Source organism: Chelonia mydas, chromosome 3 (assembly GCF_015237465.2).
Source record: "Chelonia mydas isolate rCheMyd1 chromosome 3, rCheMyd1.pri.v2, whole genome shotgun sequence".
Taxonomy (NCBI): Eukaryota; Metazoa; Chordata; order Testudines; family Cheloniidae; genus Chelonia; species Chelonia mydas.
In genome coordinates, this window is record NC_057851.1 from 70,493,673 (window position 1) to 70,514,321 (window position 20,649).

Consider the following 20,649-nt stretch of genomic DNA (forward strand, 5'->3'; position numbering starts at 1 on the left):
TAGTCATCCAGTATTCAACTAATACACCCATGTCTTTTTCCTCCCCTGTTACTTCTAACTGATATGTCCCCAGCTTATAGCAAAAATTCTTGTTGTTAGTCCCTAAATGCATTACCTTGCCTTTTGCACTATTAAATCACATCCCTTTTCTATTACTCCACTTTTCAAAGTCATCCAGATATTCTTGTCTGATATTCTAGTCCTCCTCCATAATGGAAATACCTCCCAACTTTGTGTCACCTGTAAATTTTAGTAACACACTCCAATTTTTTGTGCCAAGATTCACCATTGCCCGGCATCTCTCATAGTGCAGCGTGAGTGCAAAGCAAATACAAAACAATATCATTATGATTTGATGGCATTTCACACTCACTCTGCACTGACTCCACAGAGTGCAGGGCCACGGTGAATCCAGTCCATGGTGTGGAGATTTCACAAGTAACAAAGAAGATTTCCCAACCTGTCTGTTTTATTGGTTTCCCCTTTCTTATTGACATCCATGTGATAAGATATGTTATTGCAGCACTCCTCATGCTAAATCAGGATTGAGGGGATTTCTTGTTCTCCCCAATGGCTAAAGAAAGAAATATACTCAGTCACTAGGAAGGGCTCTTCACTGCTTATCACTTTTTGTGTTTTGTTCTCAAGCAGTGAATATAAGCCAGGATTTTCCTGTGAATGTTTGCTCTTCAGTCTGTCATGTTTTCTGTCAGGTCATAACTAATACCTTGTAAGGTGATTGACTGGGCTTGGCCTTTTTACAGTCTTATCAGAGAACTTGTTTCTATCTCTCTATGTACCTTTGTTTCCATTGTTTTGTTTTAGTTGGGCAGCAGAGGATTTCCTTGCTATTAAGAGAGACTGTGAAGCTCAATAAGGGTTACCTGTCCAAAGCATGTTCACTTTTTCCTTCTTCTCTGGATGAGTAGCGCACAGTACATAGCAGTCAATGATTATCCAATACACCATTATGTCTCGTCTAGCCAGTCTGTAGAGAATGCATGAGCTGCTGTTAGACTGTTGCTTTGCTTCTTCATTTTGTTGTACTGCAGGACTCCAGTTTGCTCATCAGGACCATGAAATACAAGGTTCACTCAGCTTGTTGGTGTTAATGCACTTTTCCTGACAAAATATATATAGTGCCCACAGTAATTCACAAACAGGGTTGCCTATTCCAGATGTGGGTACAAACATGCAAAGCATCAAGAAAGATTCAAGCAGAAGAGCTAAGACCCAGATCCTCAAAGGTATTTAGCTGCCTAGCTCCTAGGGAGAGTTAGATACCTAAATACCTTTAAGCATCTGGGCTGAAAAGTCTGTCTAACTTGCATTCATACAGTTTAGGCTGACCAAAGTCTTCTGTGTTCTGACTGCTACACTGAAGAAGAAGAGCTCACAGGAAATGTGGAAACAAGAAATGTCAGTTTTGACCTGTGTGTCTCACACTTTTTAGTACTGCGGTTCCCCTACAGATATTTTAAAATTGGGTGGCTCTCCACAACCCAATACTTTTTTTTCTACTGATCCAGATGAGACGTTCCCCTCTGGTGCTATCCAGACCAGTGATCTGTTAGGTCACTCCAATCCTTGACTCTGGGAGCCAGCCATACCCTGCACTGCTGTGAGAACCCCCACTCCTGGGCTGTTCACACACAGCCTCTGGCATGTAAGCTGCTTCTTGGATTGTGCAGCCGAATGACACGAGCCAATATCTCTGGTCCCAGACACAACCCTAGGAACCTCTGTCTTGCAGTGTCCAGTTATGTCCATGGGACGCTACAAGCTTATGAGTTTGTCAATTTAATAAAGAAATTAATATTTACCAGGCTTGTTATCCCAAGGGGAGCCTCTGACATGCTTCAAAGCAAATGCACTGCTTCAGGTAGAATTAACAAACAGATTTATTAACTACAAAGACAAATTTTAAGTGATTATAAGTCAAAGAATAACAAGTCAGATTTGGTCAAATGAAATAAAAGCAAAACACATTCTCAGCTGCTCTTAACACTTTCAGTTCCCTTACAAACTTAGATGCTTCTTACCATAAACTCGTTGGTTGCTCTTCAGCCAGGCTCTCGCCTTTGATCAGCAGTTCAGTCCCTTGGAGTGGTGACTGTAGATGTATGTGGAAGAGAGAGGAAGAGCATGGAAAATGTCTCTCCCTTTTATCATGTCCTTTCTTCCCTCTGGGCTTTGCCACCCTGCACCCCTCCCTTCAGAGTCAGGTGAGCATTACCTCATCGCAGTCCCAAACTGGCCAAAGGAAGGGGGGTGACTCACTTGAGAGTCCAACATATCCTTTTATTGCTGCTGAGGCCAGCGTCCTTTGTTCCTGTGAGGCTGGGCTGGGTTTTCTCATACCTGCCCTGATGTGGTGTGAACTGCCTCTCTGCTCTTGGAGAGTTTTTGCCTGGGCTTATTTTAAGCCATGAGGATACATTTTCAGCCTCATAACTACATACATGAAATTATAACCTATAACATTACTATAATATTATTGTAACAACAATGCTTAGTGCATCATGAGCCTTCCAAAGACACCCGACATAACAAACTTTGTATTGGATACCACGCAATCATATTATAAGGGTGAACATGGGGGTGCTGGGTGTTCCCCCAAGGTACAGAGCATCACACTCAGACACTAGATTGAAGAGGGACACTAGAATTTGGATGGCTTTGCAACTCTACTCAACTATATACAAAAACAGTGAGGAGTCTGGTGGCATCTTAAAGACTAACAGATTTATTTGGGCATAAGCTTTTGTGAGTAAAAACCCACTTCTTCAGAGGCATGGAGTGAAAACCACAGATACAGGCATAAATATATATTGGCACATGAAGAGGATGGAGTTACCTTACAAGTGGAGAACCAATGTTGAAGGCCAATTTAGTCAGGGTGGATGTGGTCCACTCCCAATAATGTGCCAGTAATGCCCCTCTGCCATGAACATTGGCCAAACTGGACAGTCTCTACATAAAATGATAAATGGACACAAATCGAACATCAGGAGAATACTTCAATCTCCCTGGACACTCAATAATAGATTTTAAAGTAGCCATTCTTCAACAAAAAACCTTCAAAAACGGACTTCAAAGAGAAACTGCAGAGCTACAATTCATTTGCAAACTTAACACCATCAATTTGGCCTTGAATAGGGCCTGGGAGTGGGTGGCCCACTACAAAAGCAATTTTACCTCTCTTGGTATTCACACCTCCTCATCAGTTATTGGGAGTGGACCACATCCACCCTGACTAAATTGGCCTTCAATGTTGGTTCTGCACTTTAAGGTACCCCCTTCTCTTCATGTGCCAATATATATTTATGCCTGTGTCTGTGATTTTTCACTCCATGCATCTGAAGAAGTGGGTTTTTTACCCACGAAAGCTTATGCCCAAATAAATCTGTTAGTCTTTAAGGTGCCACCGGACTCCTCGTTGTTTGGAAATGTGAATTGTAAATTCATCTCGTGCCAGGGTATGGTGTGAACTAATGAAGAAAGTTTGGGTTTTTAAAGAAGTGTTTATTTTGAGTATTGTTTTTGGCAAATAGAAAGAGGGCTTTTAAAATAATTATATTGCAGTACAGTATACACTCAAATGCGCTTTATCAAAACATTTTCCATTTGATATAGAAAAAATCTTACCCCCTAAGGTATTTCATTATTTTTTTAATATAACAAAATATAGTCTTTAAGAGGAGTTGAATATACCCTTTTTATCAATATTTTCTACCGGCTGATTCAAGGCTAGTTCCATTTAAAATCATTTAAAACCGAAAGGCACATATTTTGTAGAGGGAGAGAAGTGCTTCAAAAAAACGGAAGAAACTGCTTCAAAAATATCCCCTCACCTCTCTCCTTGGAGTGTGTTCAGCTTGAGTAGCAAGGAGTTACACTCATGTGAAAAGAACGTGAGATAAGAACGACCTTTAATAGAAGTTTTGTCTGAATAAGAACTAGGGTAAGATTAGCAGAATTCAATTTTTATTTTTTTGTAATTTCAACGTATGATATTGATGTTTATATTTAAGCATTTTTTTTTCAATTTTTAGCTATTTAAATTTTCACAGTTGTGGGAAATTATGGGGAGATCAGAGAACATGACAGATCAGACAATAATTATTTAATGTCAGTAGATGTTGATTTCAAAAAGTTAAAAAGATTTATAACTATTAAAACACACTGTCAACATCACATCTCAAAATATACGAAATAAATATCCTTTAATTAAACTGTAATAAGTTGTCAAGCAGTATTTTTCTTACTTTGCCTATCTATACATTTCTATTTTTATCAGTGAAAATATTTTTCACCAGTTTCTGTATGTACAATGAAATCGATGTTTACCAACATTTACTGATTAAAAATCTAATCCTTACAAGCCTAACAATTGGCAGTGTTAAAAAAAAAATACAACAGTACTTCAAGGTTGCAGGTCAATGTATGGATATGGTATATACTGTATACATATCTGCAATGTGCATGAAAGTGAAATTGGCCATGCAAGTTACGTGAAGGTGCTGAGATCCCTTATGGTGGAATGGATGTGTGGCTCCAAAACAAATATTATTCAAACTCATCTAAACTGTCTTTAGAGAGACCAGGTGGGTGAGGTAATATCTTTTATTGGACCAACTTCTGTTGGCAAGAGGTGGTGAGGAAAGAGAAAAAGTGGATTATGGTGGATTATAAACAAGTGTAGTTAGGCAGGCAGCAGGGTAGGTGAGGAGATCAAAGGAAATGACTGAAAGGATGATGGAGGTGTCAGCTGGCTGGAAGATGAAGGCTTCCTCTCTGGTCCTGTTGTTGATAGGGGTGGCTGATGCAGTGTTGTGGGGGAAGGGAGGGGAGAGGAGTGCAAGCTTCTTGGGTCTGATGCCCCAAACTACTATTATCCAGGCAGGCATGGGAGTGGCTAGCAGGCCTGGTCCTCACCATGGCTGCTGCTATAGTTGTAGGTGGTGGAATGCTTTCCATTCTCATGTTCTCTAGTGGACCAAATGGTAGCTGGAACAGAAGCAGCCTGCAGCCATCAGAGGTACTGGAGACCTATTTAGAACTAGGACCCCCAGTGCCTCAGAACTTTAAAACTGAATTAATTTAAAAATTCTTATCTTCTTTTTGTATTTCTTTCCTCTTGGGAGTCAATTTCACTGTAGTTTATAGAGACTTTCTAGTAAATATCACTCTCAAGTTGTCATGTATTAACACAGAACCACAATCTGGACGCTGCAGGGATTTTTTTTTTTTAAATCAAAACTGTTTTCACTGAATTTTTAAAGATAATTGTAATGGAAACATTTCTATTGTTCTGGTTTTGTAAATCTTGTTATTCCAAAATCTAAATTATATACCAAACGGGAGCACCCCATTTAAGCAATTACCCTTCCATGGGAATGGCAATGTAATATCCCAATACCTTGAATGGTCCCTTAGAATATGTGCTAACTACTTATGCTGAACAAGCTGATCCACCTTGCATTTGTCTGTGAGGCTCAGAGTACCTTTTCCAGACCTGAAGAAAAGCCCTATTGACTGGTAGCTTGTCTCTCTCACCAACAGAAGTTGGTCCAATAAAAAATATTACCTCACACACCTTGTCTCTCCAGTAGAAGAATAGTCTAGCTAGAACAATGATACAATCAACTCATCAGCTGTGCAAAACTGTCTTACGTACTCACACCAAATGACATTTTAAAATGTCTTTCCATAAGTCTGGGAGATTACTATATTTTACTCTGTTTTTGAAATCTTTGAGATCCTCTTAGAGCTTTCCTGTTCACTTTTACTATTCAGTTCATTATAATAGGCTGCTTCAAGAGAGGCTGAAATGTAATTTCTTTCATTTTAATTTTATCAGCAAATAAGGATAATCTATCTAAAAATATATTTGTCAGGCACACACATTTCATTTGTTATGCGCTTAATATAGAATTCCAGTCAAGTAACAGTATCTGTTGATCACAGATTACAACAGGAATCCTAAATAATCTTCTACTTTCTGTTAAAATGTTTATGGACAGTGAATAAATGCTCACTCTGTATATTCAAACAAAGCCCATTACCACAGGAATGTTTCCTGTAAACTGTGAAACCTTTTCAAAATGAACTGTAGGATACCAGAAAAACCAGATTTTCCAGTCAGTACAGGATTCTTGGGAGTCTAGAAGATAATTTCTGTACTTAGTTACACCACTAGCAATTCAAAATAACTCAATTTTTAGAAATGCTCATTATCTGATTTGTAAATATTTTTTCTCCTTTTTTATTGAAGCTGGTAATTGATACAGGTATCACATTGACACCACTGGAAGTAACAGACCTATGTGTGTCCACAGAACAGAAACAACATAGGCAACAGCCTATGGGTTCCTCAGGCACCCTAGCTGACCTGAATCCTGTTCTGTAATATAGATGTGACAGGTTATTTCTGTCTCCTGGGTACATACACCAATTATTGGCATTACCAGTAAGCCTCCAAACAGGACTCGAGCGCTGTGAATTATTCAGTTGCTTTTGGTGATGTGAAAGTTTATCTGTTAGATATGTAACTGATTACACCAGCTCCGTACACAGAGGATCTCAAGCATTCATCAAATGGTATGACTTTTAGTCACTGGTGACCTGAGGCTCGATTACAAAACATTAGTAACTTGAAACTAATCATTTTTTGTTCCAGTTATTTAAAGATGGATGGACATATCTGTGGAAACTGTGTACTAATAAGAGTGTGTGTTATCTATCTATTTAGCGAGAGGTGGGTATGGTAATATCTTTTATTGGACCAACAAAGACATGCTTTTGAACTAAACGGAGCTCTTCTTCAGGCCTGGGAAAGATACTCCAAGCATCACAGCTAAATGCAAGGTGGAACAGATTGTTGTAATAATAATGTGTGTCTGTTCACTTTCCTCATCCACTGCACTAAATGCCCACATAACAGTTATATGAGTGAAACCAGACAATCACTATGATCTCCAATGAATTCACACAGGAAAACGATAAAAGACAAAAACACCCTATCACCTGTGGGGGAACACTTTTCACAAAGCCATCACTCTAGATCTGACCTATCCGTCCTCATCCTCAAAGGGAAACTGCACAACACTTTCAAAAGATGAGCCTGAGAGCTTAAATTCATAACGCTGCTAGACACTAAAAATCATGGACTGAACAGAGACACTGGATTTAGGGTTTACAACAATCCCTAAGCCACTAACCCACCCTTTTTTGGCCTCTGACTTTAGAGGTGTTAACGGGCCTCTCCACCTTGAATTGTCCCTTAGAATATTTGCTAACAACTTATGCTAAAACGATCTGTTCCACCTTGTGTGTTTAGCTCTGATGCTTGAAGTACCTTTCCCAGACCTGAAGCAGAGCTCTGTGTAGCTCAAAAATTTGTCTCTCTCACCAACAGAAGCTGGTCCAATTAAATATATTACTGCATTCACCTTGTTTATCGAATCGTAGGACTGGAAGGGACCTCAAGAGGTCATCTAGTCCAGTCCCCTGCACTCATGGCAGGACTTAGTATTATCTAGAGTAGACCATCCCTGACAGGTGTTTGTCTAATCTGCTGTTAAAAATCTCCAATGATGGAGATTCCACAAGGTCCCTAGGCAATTTATTCCAGCGCTTAACCACCCTGACAGAAAGTTTTTCCTGATGTCCAACCTAAACCACCCTTGCTGCAATGTAAGCCCATTGCTGCTTGTCCTATCCTCAGCGGTTTTAAGAACAATTTTTCTCCCTCCTCCTTCATAGAATCATAGAATATCAGGGTTGGAAGGGACCTCAGGAGGTCATCTAGTCCAACCCCCTGCTCAAAGCAGCACCAATGCCCAATTTTGCCCCAGATCCCAAATGGCCCCCTCAAGGATTGAACTCACAACCCTGGGTTTAGTAGGCCAATGCTCAAACCACTGAGCTATTCCTCCCTCCTTGTAACAACCTTTTATGTACTTGAAAACTGTTATCACATCCCCTCTCAGTCTTCTCTTCTCCAGACTAAACAAACCCATTTTTTTCAATCTTCCCTCATGGGTCATGTTTTCTAGATGTTTAATCATTTTTGTTGCTCTTCTCTGGACTTTCTCCAATTTGTCCACATCTTTCCTCAAATGTGGCACCCAAAACTAGACACAATACTCCAGTTGAGGCCTAATCACCAGAAAGTAGAGCAGAAGAATTACTTCTCATGTCTTTCTTACATCACTCCTCCTAATACATGCCAGAATGATGTTCGCTTTTTTTGCAGCTGTGTTACAGAAGTTAAGCTGACTGGTCTGTAATTCCTCTGGTTGTCCTTATTTCCCTTTTTACTCTATATTTGCCCTTTTCCTGTCTTCTGGCATCTCTCCCATCTTCCATGACTTTCAAAGATAATTGGTAATGGCTCCGTTATCTTCTCAGTCAGCTCCTTGAGTATTTTAGGATGCATTTCATCAGGCCCTGGTGACTTGAAAACATCTAACTTGTCTTAGGGCTAGTCTACACTGGCAACGCTAAAGCACTGCCGCGGCAGTGCTTTAACATGCCTTGTGTGGTCGCAGCACAGCACTGGGGAAGGGCTATCCTAGTGCTCTAAAAAACCCACCTCAATGAGGGGCATAGCTCCCAGCACTGGGGCACTGTTTACACTGGTGATTCACACCGCTGAAACTTGATGCACTTGGGGGGGGTATTTTTTCACACCCCTGAGTGAGAAAGTTTCAGTGCTGTTAATTGCCAGTGTAGACAAGTCCTAAGTAATTTTTAACTTTTTCTTTCCCTATTTTAGCCTCTGATCCTACCTCATTTTCACTGGCATTCACTACGTTAGACATCCAATCACCACCAACCTTCTTGGTGAAAACCAAAACAAAGAAGTCATTAAGCACCTCGGCCATTTCCACATTTTCTGTTATTGTTTCCCCCCCCTCATTGAGTAATGGGCCTACCCTGTCCTTGGTCTTCCTCTTGCTTCTAATTTATTTTTAAAATGTTTTCTTGATTCCCTTTATGTCTCTTGCTAGTTTGATATCTTTTTGTGCCTTGGCCGTTCTAATTTTGTCCCTACATACTTGTGTTATTTGTTTATATTCATCCTTTGTAATTTGACCTAGTTTCCACTTTTTGTAGGACTGTCTTTTGATTTTTAGATCATTGAAGATCTCCTGGTTAAGCCAGGTTGCTCTCTTGCCATACTTCCTATATTTCCTACCCAGTGGGATAGTTTGCTCTTGTGCCCTTAATAATGTCTCTTTGAAAAACTGCCAACTGTCTTCAATTGTTTTTCCCCTTAGACTTGCTTCCCATGGGATCTTACCTACTGTGTTGCTCTGTATCTTGGGGGAACACCCACCACCCCCATGTTCATCCTTGTAAAATGATTGTGTGGTATTCAATACGAAGTTTGTCATGTCGGGTGTCTTTGGAAGGCTCATGATGCACTGAGTATTGTTGTTACAGTAATGTTATAGGTTATAATTTCATGTATGTAGTTATGAGGCTGAAAATATATCCTCATGGCTTAAAATAAGCCCAGGAAAAAACTCTCCAAGAGCAGAGAGGCAGTTCACACCTCATTAGGGCAGGTATGGGACAAACCCAGCCCAGCCTCACAGGAACAAAAGGATCTGCTAGACTCAGAATGAGTCACCCCCCCTTTCTTTGGCCAGTTTGGGATTGCGATTGCGATGAGGTAATGTTCACCTGACTCTGAAGGGGAGGGGGGCAAAGCCAAGAGGGAAGAAAGAACATGATAAAAGGGAGAGACATTTGCCATGCTCTCTCTCTTCCACTTACATCTACAGACACCATCACACCAAGCGACTGAAGTGCTGATCAAAGGGGAGAGCCTGGCTGAAGAGCAACCCACCAGCCTGTGGTGAGAAGCATCTAAGTTTGTAAGGGCATTGAAAGTGTTAAGATCAGCTTAGAATGTGTTTTGCTTTTATTTCATATGACCAAATCCAACTTGTTATGCTTTGACTTATAATCACTTAAAGGTCATCTTTGTAGTTAATAAATCTGTTTATCCTACCTGAAGCAGTGCATTTGGTTTGAAGTGTGTCAGAGACTCCCCTTGGAATAACAAGCCTGGTACATATCAATTTCTTTGTTAAATTGACAAACTCGTATAAGCTTCCAGCATCCAGCAGGCATAACTGGACACTGCAAGATGGAGGTTCCTAGGGTTGTGTCTGGGACCGGAGATATTGGCTAGTGTCATTCGGATACACAGTCCAATGAGCAGCTTACATGCCGGAGGCTGTGCATGAACAGCCCAGGAGTGGGAGTTCTCACAGCAGTGCAGGGTAAGGCTGGCTCCCAGAGTCAAGGATTAGAATGACCTAGCAGATCACCAATCCAGATAACACCAGAGAGGTACGTCACACTGACCAACTCCCTGAGTTTGCTTAAGTCTGCCTTCTTGAAATCCACTGTTTTTATTTTGCTGTTCTCCTTCCTACCATTCCTTAGAATCATGAACTCTATCATTTCATGATGACTTTCACCCAAGCTGCCTTCCACTTTCAAATTCTCAATGAGTTCCTCCCTATTTGTCAAAATCAAATCTACAACAGCTTCTCCCCTAGTAGCTTTCTCCAACTTCTGAAATAAAAAATTGTTTCCAATAATATCCTGGGACCAGCATGAGTACAAGAACACTGCATCTATTTGTGTACTTGCATAGCTCCCAGCACCACAGTATCTGCCACCTGTGTTGTAGCACTGGGTTCCTGTATGCCATTATTTATTCCAGTATGAATTATAAAAATTGAGTTACAAATTCTTCTCAGCAGGGATAGTGTCTTTCTTTATGTTTGTATAATGTGCTCCTCATCTGATTTGACTGAATCCAGGCTGCAGCCCCGCACTGTGGTGGTAAGTCTGCTGTAGGAGGGGCAAATTGCTGCAAGCCGATGATAACCCCAGCACTGCTACAAGGTCTCAGAGACACTTGAAGCAGGCCAACAGGAGATGAGCGGATTGAACCTCTTTCCTGAGCAGCCTCCTGGGTTCACCTGGGAGTGAATTTTGCCTCCAACACAGCCACTCTCACTAGTACAAAGGGTGCAAATTGCATGTGCAGATCCCCTCACATGCACCCAGCCAATTACACACAAACAGAGCAATTTCACCTCTATAAAACACTAAAATATAGTGGAATTAGTATAAATATATACTCCTATCTACCTATGTTTTGTTGTCTCTTGTCTCAGACTGTGAGCTCCTTGGGGCAGGGACTGTTTTTTGTTTTTGTTTTGTGATTGTACAGCACTTAGCACAATAGGGCTCTGAGGCACTAGGGTAATATAAATAATTATAACATCCCTCCTCCATCTTGGTGGAGTGATATTACAGATCCCTTTGATTCAAACACAATTCTGGAACAATATATAAGTTGTTATTCTAATGTACTTCTGTAAGGGGCTGTCAAGGCTGACTCCCCACTCTGTCACTCCGAGTGCAGAAAGTGGGGGCCCGCAAGGATTCTAAAAATTAATACTTACCACTCCAGGCTTGTATTAAACTCCCAAGGTTACAGCTTTTCTTTGACCTTGGCTTGGTAAATGCTGCCACCACCCAAATGCAAAAAAAACCCCTTGGATCCAGGAAGGAGCACTTGGGAATTCCTCTCTGTGGGGTACACTCAAGCCCTTTCACCCCCCACCCCTCCGGGAAAGAGCGGAGAAAGAAAATAAAGGAAATTAGCTGTTGCCACCAGCTAATCAAACAGCATATGCACAAACCTCTTAGGATACCAAAAATCCAATCCTGTTCTTAAAAAAGGTAAATTTTATTAAAAATAAAAAAGAAGAAAATACATCCAGAACTTGGGTTTTTGCTAGATTTTAAAAGAGCAATTCCAAAAATCAAGAAGTTCAGCTTAAAAGTTACAAGCAAACAAAAGCATCTGAGGTTAGCACAGAGGAGATCCACAAGCCAAAATAAAAAATAAACCTGATTGTGTCTAACTAAACATTCCCTATCCAAATAATTTCTTCTAGGTATGGAAGATGAATTTTCATACCTGGTTCAAGCCTTACACAGCATTGCTGCTCTGTGTCTCCTTTTCCAGAGAACAACAGACAAAGGGAAAGTTTCTTTCCCAAATTTAAAAGTTCTAGCCTTCTCATTGGCTCTTTTGGTCAGGTGCCCACTCCTTTTCTTTAACCTGTGGGCGTGTTAACCCTTTACGGGTAAAGCAAGCAGAGAACAGACACCAAGAGGGATTTTACAGCTAACTGGCTGGCTGGGTATTCATAAACAGGGCTACTCCCAACCATTCATTTATCACCCACCCGCCACCCCAAATCACAGACAGCGCTGGCCAGCCTGGTTCAGGTTGAGTCCCCACCGGCTGGGATTTCTTCCTGGAGGTTTAGGAAACAGAGTTAATAAGATTCATGCACCTTTAATTTTACTAATAATTACATGAAGAACTAAATAGTACTTTTTATATTTCAAGGACTACATTGACTTAGAAGGCAGGGACATTTTTTCCCGGCTGATTGTGGGAAACCTTCCCAGGAAAGTGCATCAGCCACTTTGTTAGAGGCTCCTGAAATGTGTTGTATTTCAAAATTAAAGTCTTGAAGACCTAAACTCCACCAAAGAAGTTTTTTGTTAGTCTCTTTGACTGTGTGAAGCCACTTCAGTGCATCATGGTCAGCCTGCAGGTGGAACCGCCATCCCCAGATGTATGGGCTCAGCTTCTGCAGAGCTTACACAATGGAGTAACATTCTTTTTCTGAGACTGACCAGTGGCTTTCCCTCTCAGAAAGTTTTTTGCTGAGAAACACGACAGGATGGAATTGTTGATCTGGTCCTTCCTGCATTAAAACTGCTCCTACATCACGCTCAGATGCATCTGTGGTTATGACGAACAGTTGGTTGAAGTCTGGGGCCCTCAGGACAGGGTCAGACATAAGGGCCGCCTTAAGCTGATTAAAGGCTTTCTGACACTTCTCAGTTTTCAGAGTAGCAGCCGTGTTAGTCTGTATTCGCAAAAAGAAAAGGAGTACTTGTGGCACCTTAGAGACTAACAAATTTATTTGAGCATAAGCTTTCGTGAGCTACAGCTCACTTCATCGGATGCATTCAGTACTCCACTTGTTAGTCTCTAAGGTGCCACAAGTACTCCTTTTCTTTTTGACACTTCTCAGTCCACTGAACTGCAGTTGGTTGTTTTTTTCCTGGTCAGGTCTGTCAGTGGGGTGGCAATTTGGCTGTAGTTTGGTACAAATCTTTGGTAATACCCGGCCAAGCCCATGAAGGATTGGACCTGCTTCTTTGACTTAGGGACAGGCCAATTTTGGATAGCATTTACCTTAGCCTGTAGGGGGTTGATAGTACCTTGACCCATCTGGTGTCCAAGATACATTACCCTGTTTAGGCCTATTTGATACTTTTTGGCCTTAACCGTTAATCCTGCATCCCTTATGTGCTGGAAGACAGCTTGGAGGTGTTCCAGGTGTTCCGCCCATGAATCTGAGAATATAGCCACATCGTTGAGGTAGGCAATTGCAAATTCCCCAAATCCAGCCAGAAGGTTATCTACCAATCTCTGGAAGGTGGCAGGTGCATTTCACAGTCTGAAAGGGAGCACATTAAATTCATACAACCCTACATGGGTGATGAAGGCTGACCTTTCCTTGGCTGGGTGTTCATAAACGGGGGCTACCCTCCCCTTCATTTATCACAGGGGCTCAGAGACTAAGATGATAATCATGGTATAAGGCCCTGAATAGAACAGATCGGAATAGAAATATGACAGTACTAAAAACCAGGGGTACGGAAAGGAAGATTCCTAACTTATAATAAATTCAAGAATCAGTATCCATTCTAGTATAGCACAGAATTTAATGTGTTTGCTTTATTTAAAAAAAAAAGCTTTTAGAACATAAAATGTGTCTATCCTGTTTTCCATCATTTGTATATTTTAAAAATCAGTTTAAAACAGTTGTTTTTAAACAATTAACCATCCCTTTGTCATGTCTGTGTCCCAAACCTGGAAGCACTGTAAACCTGAATGTAAAATTGACCATAAACAAAAATGAAGCTGACTTCATAGATTTTTGTTGTCCAACTTGAGAAATGCCAAAAGTAAACAAAGAGCATCGATGGTGAAAACCTAAAGTGGATTTTAAAAATGCTTTTGTTTTTAATAATTGAAACTGTTATTAACAACATTTGGAAAACAAATTTATTTATAATGCATGATTCTTAAGTAATCCTGTTTTACCTCCCAAAATGTCATCAAGTGCAACATATTTGGACAGATTTGCTTAACAGTCTCAGTCTGAGTCACTGCCTTTCCTTTTTTCCTGGAATTTTTTCAGAAGTTTAAGGCAGATTTGTTATCCAAGAATATATGTACAATATTTAAATATTGTAGGTGATCTTCAATTTTGCTGGATTTGATTCTCTCATAATTTAAGGATTGTTTGATGATGGCTATTTCCTTGAGCCTGCTCTGAGTTAAAAGGGTGAGGTATAAAAAAATAAAATAAAAAGGTTTTGTTTCCCATACATCAGGTCACCCTTTTGTCTCACTGAATTCTGTGCTCTGTTTCTCTTGCTCCCATCTGCCATTATGGCAATAATAGTCCCTCCATTGCACACTGTACCTGCTGCATGTCGCATTGGGATTCAGTGGCATCTCTCATCTGAGTCACTATTCTTGTCCATGTCCAGCAGTTTAGGCAGTAGTTACCCGGTAAATTTTTTAGGATTTGTACCTTCTTCCCCTGCTGAGACTCCCAGTACTCTCCCTTTTTGCTCTCACATGATCTTTGGTTACGTTGGGATTTCCTTTCTAAGGGAGCTTTAATCACAAATGCAGTGGTTGCATTCAGTACCAGGAGTAACATTCTGATCCTATTAAAGTCCATGGCAGTTTTGCAATTGACTTCTATGAGACCAGGATTTCACCACCCAGATATTTTCTTATTTCACAGCAAGTTCCGCTTTTCTGTAACATTTTCTACTTTAGCCTCCAAAAAGGAAATGGATTTATTTTACATTGTCAAGATTAAGGAGGCATTGATTGAATCTTGATTATATCTTCCAGTTTCCATTACTGACTTATTGCCGTCAAGGAAGCCTGGACTGATGCACTTTCAGAGTGTTTTAGGACTGAAGTGTGTGTCCGTGATCTGAAGAATTCTGATCTGAGTGGTTTCTGTTTTATTTTGAGGTCAAATTCACCTGAAGATAGATACTCTACCCTTCAAATGCAACTGTTTTGTTGTGACATTCAGTCACCAGTGTCCGAGATTAAAATTGAACATAATGCTTTAAATGCATTATTTTGCACGACTGAAAATTTAAACAGGTAAAAATAAAAAAGCTTAAAAATACACAGATATTATCTATCAACATTATTTTTTAAAAAATCAGATTCTGCCAAGTCTACTGCTACAGTAGGAATGAGTGAGAGCTCTTCAATTTCCCCACCCTCCACACTCCCTTCTTAAATGCTTCCTACTTCCTCATAAGTACAGTGGACTTGTACCAGAAACAAGAAAGGAATATATCCCTGAAGATGGGGGAAAGACTACTTAGCAAATTACAATTATAAGGTACTGTAAGTAATTCTACATAACCTATTAAGAAAACAGTTGAACAATATAAATTATTTACAGTTTTGTGGTATATTGAAAGTAACATACTTCTGGAACAATAACCAAAATGAAAATTGAATATTTGAATTTCACATCACTAATATCTCTTGGTTAACCCACATATCTGGAGGAAAAAAGACCAGTAACTACAGAGAATTCTTTTCTGGGTGTCTGGCTGGTGAGTCTTGCCCACATGCTCAGGGTTTAGCTGATCGCCATATTTGGGGTCGGGAAGGAATTTTCCTCCAGGGCAGATTGGAAGAGGCCCTAGGGATGTTTCGCCTTCCTCTGCAGTATGGGGCACGGATCATTTGCTGGAGGATTCTCTGCACCTTGAAGTCTTTAAACCATGATCTGAGGACTTCAGTAGCTCAGACATAGGTTAGGGGTTTGTTATAGGAGTTTATGGGTGAGATTCTGTGGTCTGTGTTGTGTAGGAGGTCAGACTAGACGATCATAATGGTCCCTTCTGACCTTAAAGTCTATGATTCTATGAATAAGTTAGGAAATATTTAACCTTAATAGGTAATTTTCCATAGCAAGCATTTCGTGTGTATAGAAACTAAGTATAATATCTGTTAATCTTCTGTGTGCAGTGCACTAACCACGGTATGTGTAGAAATGCTTCCATTTAATGAGATATTGACAGTTGTTCTTAGATATACTCGAATGTATGTTAGGCTGGATAATAAGTAGTCAGAATAAAAGGAAAATCAGAAAAAAAAGAAAATGAAACAAAATCACCCCTACTTTGTTTTACCTTCTAAGAGTACGTATGTGTGTATAACTAATATAGCATTTCTTTCAGACTATTTTAGATTATACTATCAGTACTTACCCATAGCCGTAGATGAATGTTCTGCTTGTTTGTTGCAGAAAAGCTTCTTTTTTCCTATATAAAATTTCCACTTCTTGGTGATTTCCACTTCTTTTGTTAAGCTTTTATATTTCCCAACTTGTTATGCTGGAAATTCCTGCTCTTTTACTCTTCCTTTTGATATGCACATTCCAAGAAATACCAGCCCTTGGGTGTCAACTGAGAGTTTTCTCTTTGAAGTATAGATTTTGGGTTGTTTTTTTCTTCTTCTAGTTTTACAGTATGTAGTAGAGGTTAAAGGATACTTGTTTTTGTTTAAAAATGTTCTAGTTTTCATTCTTGTTTATGTGTTTAGGTCATGTTTTTACCTTTTTGGTTATTTATGTTCTTGTACAATCATTGGACATTATTTTCCATTATAAACCATTCTGAGTTTTCTTAGAGCTGTGAATAACTCTGTGGTAGAGTGCAAATGATTTTGCTCCTTCGGTTTCATCCCTGTGAGGAATTATACTTTGATTATTCTCTTGTAGTTTTTCCTTTTTTCTGGAAATTGATAAGACTTCGTTAATGCTTATTGAGTGACTTGTTAACATATGTTTGCCAAACCAAGATAAGGCATTTCCTTTTATGTTCCTGTTTTAAGATTCTTCTTATCAGGTAGCTATGCCCTTGTATTAATAATGTATTTGGCATTGCAACCCCATAAGTCACCTTGAAAACACCTTGGTTCTCAATGGGGAAAAAAATTATGGCGTTTCTTTGGTTTTCCCCTTGTGTCTGGATTTCATCTTGTTGTGATGGCCTAGCACTTACTAGTGTTTCATAATGTCTGTCATTTGCTTAGATTGCAATTTTATCACAAAGAAATTGAGAAATAATAATAAATAACAGTAGCAAAACTTTGCATTTATTCACTTTTCACTCAAAATTATGAGTAATCAACACAATTATTCCCCTTTACAGAAGGAAAAGGATATAGTGATGAAGTGACTTATATAGTGTCCAAGTTCATAAAGCCAGTCAGTGGCAGAGTCAGGAAAAGAACTCAGGTCACCTTGCTACCTGAACTCAACCCCTTAACCCCCAGCTACCTCTCTGTTCAGAATACTTAAGAATATTCATTTATTAGGTAGATAGACTTCTAAAACATGTCTGTCTGTCCTTTCACACTAGGAAGGGCACAAGGAGAAAGGGTGTGTACATTAAGAATATTAACAAATATTACAAAACAAAACAAAAAAGTCATGAACTCTATTCATTCCCTTTCATCGATCTGTATTAATAAATACATCCCCTTATGCCCTTAAAGCAGGTTGTTATTCACTCAAGCACCTCAATTGATCTCAACAGCCTTTATCGAAAGGAGGAAGAGGTGTAGCTAGGTCTTATACCATTTAGGACTTTGTACATTTAAACCAGCACATTGAATCATCCCCCAAAACAAACTGGAGGCCCAGTACAGATCACAGCGCCACAAATGAAATGAGTTCCTTCAGGAAATGCTGCTAAGCAAGTAGGCAACTTGTATTCTGACTAGCACGGTACAGATGTAACCCACATGGACCATATTTAAATGAAAAGATCACAACCTTCTACCCAGTAACAGATTAAAAAAAAAAAAGTATTGTTGGCCTCTCGTGTTACCTAGATATCCAGAAGCAAATTCTGATAGAATCCCAAAGTTGCAAAATTTCTGTCAGAAATGGCCGGAAAACTCCCTCAGTCAAGGAAACTGAAATAACCACAGTCAGTAATAGCTTTTCCCAACCTACAAGCATGATTTTCATCTTGTCTGGGTTGACTCTGAGCCAGCTAGGCCCTAGTCTCTGTTTGCACCGAATATGTTCTTCAGCTGGACTAACCAGATCAGAAGATGGAGAACTAGGCATTATCTATGTACTAAAGACATTGCATACTATGTTTCATCATAAACCACCTTAGTGGCCACACCTTAAAAGGAGGCAAGACAGAATGGAATCCTGTGGATTTTCATATGAGAGAGCTGTCGAATCAGATGAGCAAAGGCCCAACATTACCCCCTAGGTTCACTTAGAAAGAAAGGACTCGAATTGACTCCATCTGCCACTACTATGCAGAGATTAGGGCTGTGAGGATTTCAGTGATCCTGTTGGAGACTTCTCTGATTTTTTTCTTTGCTGCAGGGCTTCCTCAGGAGCCATGCTGCCATTGATAGATTCACACAAAGCTATGCATAGTATCTGTGGAAGGTAGCATTAACTAATCAGAGTTTCAGTTGGAAAGCTACTGGAGCAGTAAGGGATGGTATCATGAAGAGTGGCTGCTCCTCTTTTCCACCTCCTTTCCCAGGTCCTGAGGAGCAGGCATCTTCCTCAACCTGCTCTTCAAACATAATTTATGTACTAACCCCCTGCCTCGGGTTTGGATTTATTAGCAAAGAAAACAACAATAAAGTAACATGGAGATTACCTCAGATCTTCTCCCCAGACTTGCCCCTGCCTAGGGTTTCTTCCTCAGAACGGCTCAACCTGCACCCTAGATCACCTCTCTCTGAGAGTCTTTCCCGCTTCCTTTATACCAAGTGAGGTATGAGTCCCCTGCCTTAGGGAGTCAGCAGAACCCCTGTAGCACCTTCACAACAGAAATGCTACCTACTAAAAGGGTAAGGTGTTTTTCAGGCAAGTGGTGCCAGCATGTTACAAGTGCCAGATCCTTATACAGGAGCATAAATGGGTCAGCAGAAGAAGAGACGATGGCATAGAGACCGCAGGAGCTCCTTTCTGCTCCCTCCAGGGCCGGTTTGCTGACTAAGGGTCCTTTCTGCTAATGTAAGCAGGGGGAGGAGCATATGCTAGCCCGTGTCATTTATGGTACATACTAGGGAGTGCAGCAGAGTGGCTTCAGTGAAATGGGCAGGCTTATGTCACAGCACAGTCGTAAGAATTAAAAATATCTGCCTTTTTAAAAGAAAAAAAATCTATTTGTCCCCAGGCCACAAGTGCGGCTATAGGGCTGGGGATGAAAGATGTATGTTAAATGGACACCCATAATATTCATACAAGTAGTTTTTCTTATAACTGAACTGCAGACTTACACATGACTCTTTACCCTCACAATTCACCCAAAGGCATGTTGTATTAATAGATCTTTAAAACACTTCCTGTCATGTGTTAATGCTGTATTTAAATATTTATTTTACAGGTGAGGTACTGAGAGCTTTCAAACTGGGTTAAGAGGCCTGAAGGTTTCTCAAATTCTTTCTACTCTTTTGAATATTTTTTTTAAATGGGGTTTTTACCCTCTGGTGTGGGCTTTCCATAGTAAACTTTGTGAAAGCAGCTCATAACAAAGTCTTAAAGTCACAGAAATATATAAAAGCCATGCAAATGTTTTGTTGTAACCAAACTGCTTTGCAGAATGAGACATTTACAGTGTGTATGTATATTTGGGATGCCTTCTGACCTCTTGGGTACCTGACTACTGCTCCATTTCTCCTGTCATGCAATCTCCCTCTCTAAATTTACTAAATAAATGTATTTTTACAAATGCCTTCAAGTTTTATGGCTACACTAAGTAGCAGAGGGACAAGCAACAAGCCACCCCACCTTGAATGATTGCTCCATCTCCCCACTCCTCCCATGGGGAACAGGACTCCAGAAAGGAGACAGGGAGGACGTGGGCCCATATGGTGCACCATGGGGAGCAATGAACTCCATAGTAATGGACAGAGTAGACTGCTCATCCCCTCATCTAAGGAGTAACACAGGAAAACTGGCATATCACAGGGGCACAATCTCTCTGGTATTCCTAGGGCACTGTAACTCTGCACTGCTGCCTATGTGGCACAAAAATCACAATTTAGCCTTCATGTGGCATCTCATCATCACGTGTTTTCCCTTACTTAGGGATGATGTGAGTCTAGGGGTTAGAGCACGAGAATGTGAGCCAGTATTCCTGGATTCGTTTTCTAGCTGTACTTAATTGTAGGTATGGATGTTCATCCCATCTAGAAATCAGGCAGGGGCTGCATTTGCAATAATGTCTACCCTTCCCCCATGAGCAAGTTGTTGGGAAGTGCATGGAGCCACAGCCCCTGACACATACTCATCAGCACAGTCAGCTGAGCACATGGTAGGGAGCATGTTATACCCAGAAAGGAGTGTAGTAAATTAATTATTCTTCACCCAGGAACAGGAGGGGAGTCTAGGAACTAACTGTGTCTGACTGTCTGCT

At 40.3% G+C, this 20,649-nt stretch overlaps 1 protein-coding gene across 1 annotated transcript in view; it reads left to right on the forward strand.

The window, feature by feature from the left end:
- The window catches only part of FUT9 (fucosyltransferase 9), a 117,392-nt gene that overhangs the window by 90,167 nt on the left and 6,576 nt on the right, over window positions 1-20,649 (forward strand). The gene's annotated exons all lie outside the window — the stretch shown is intronic.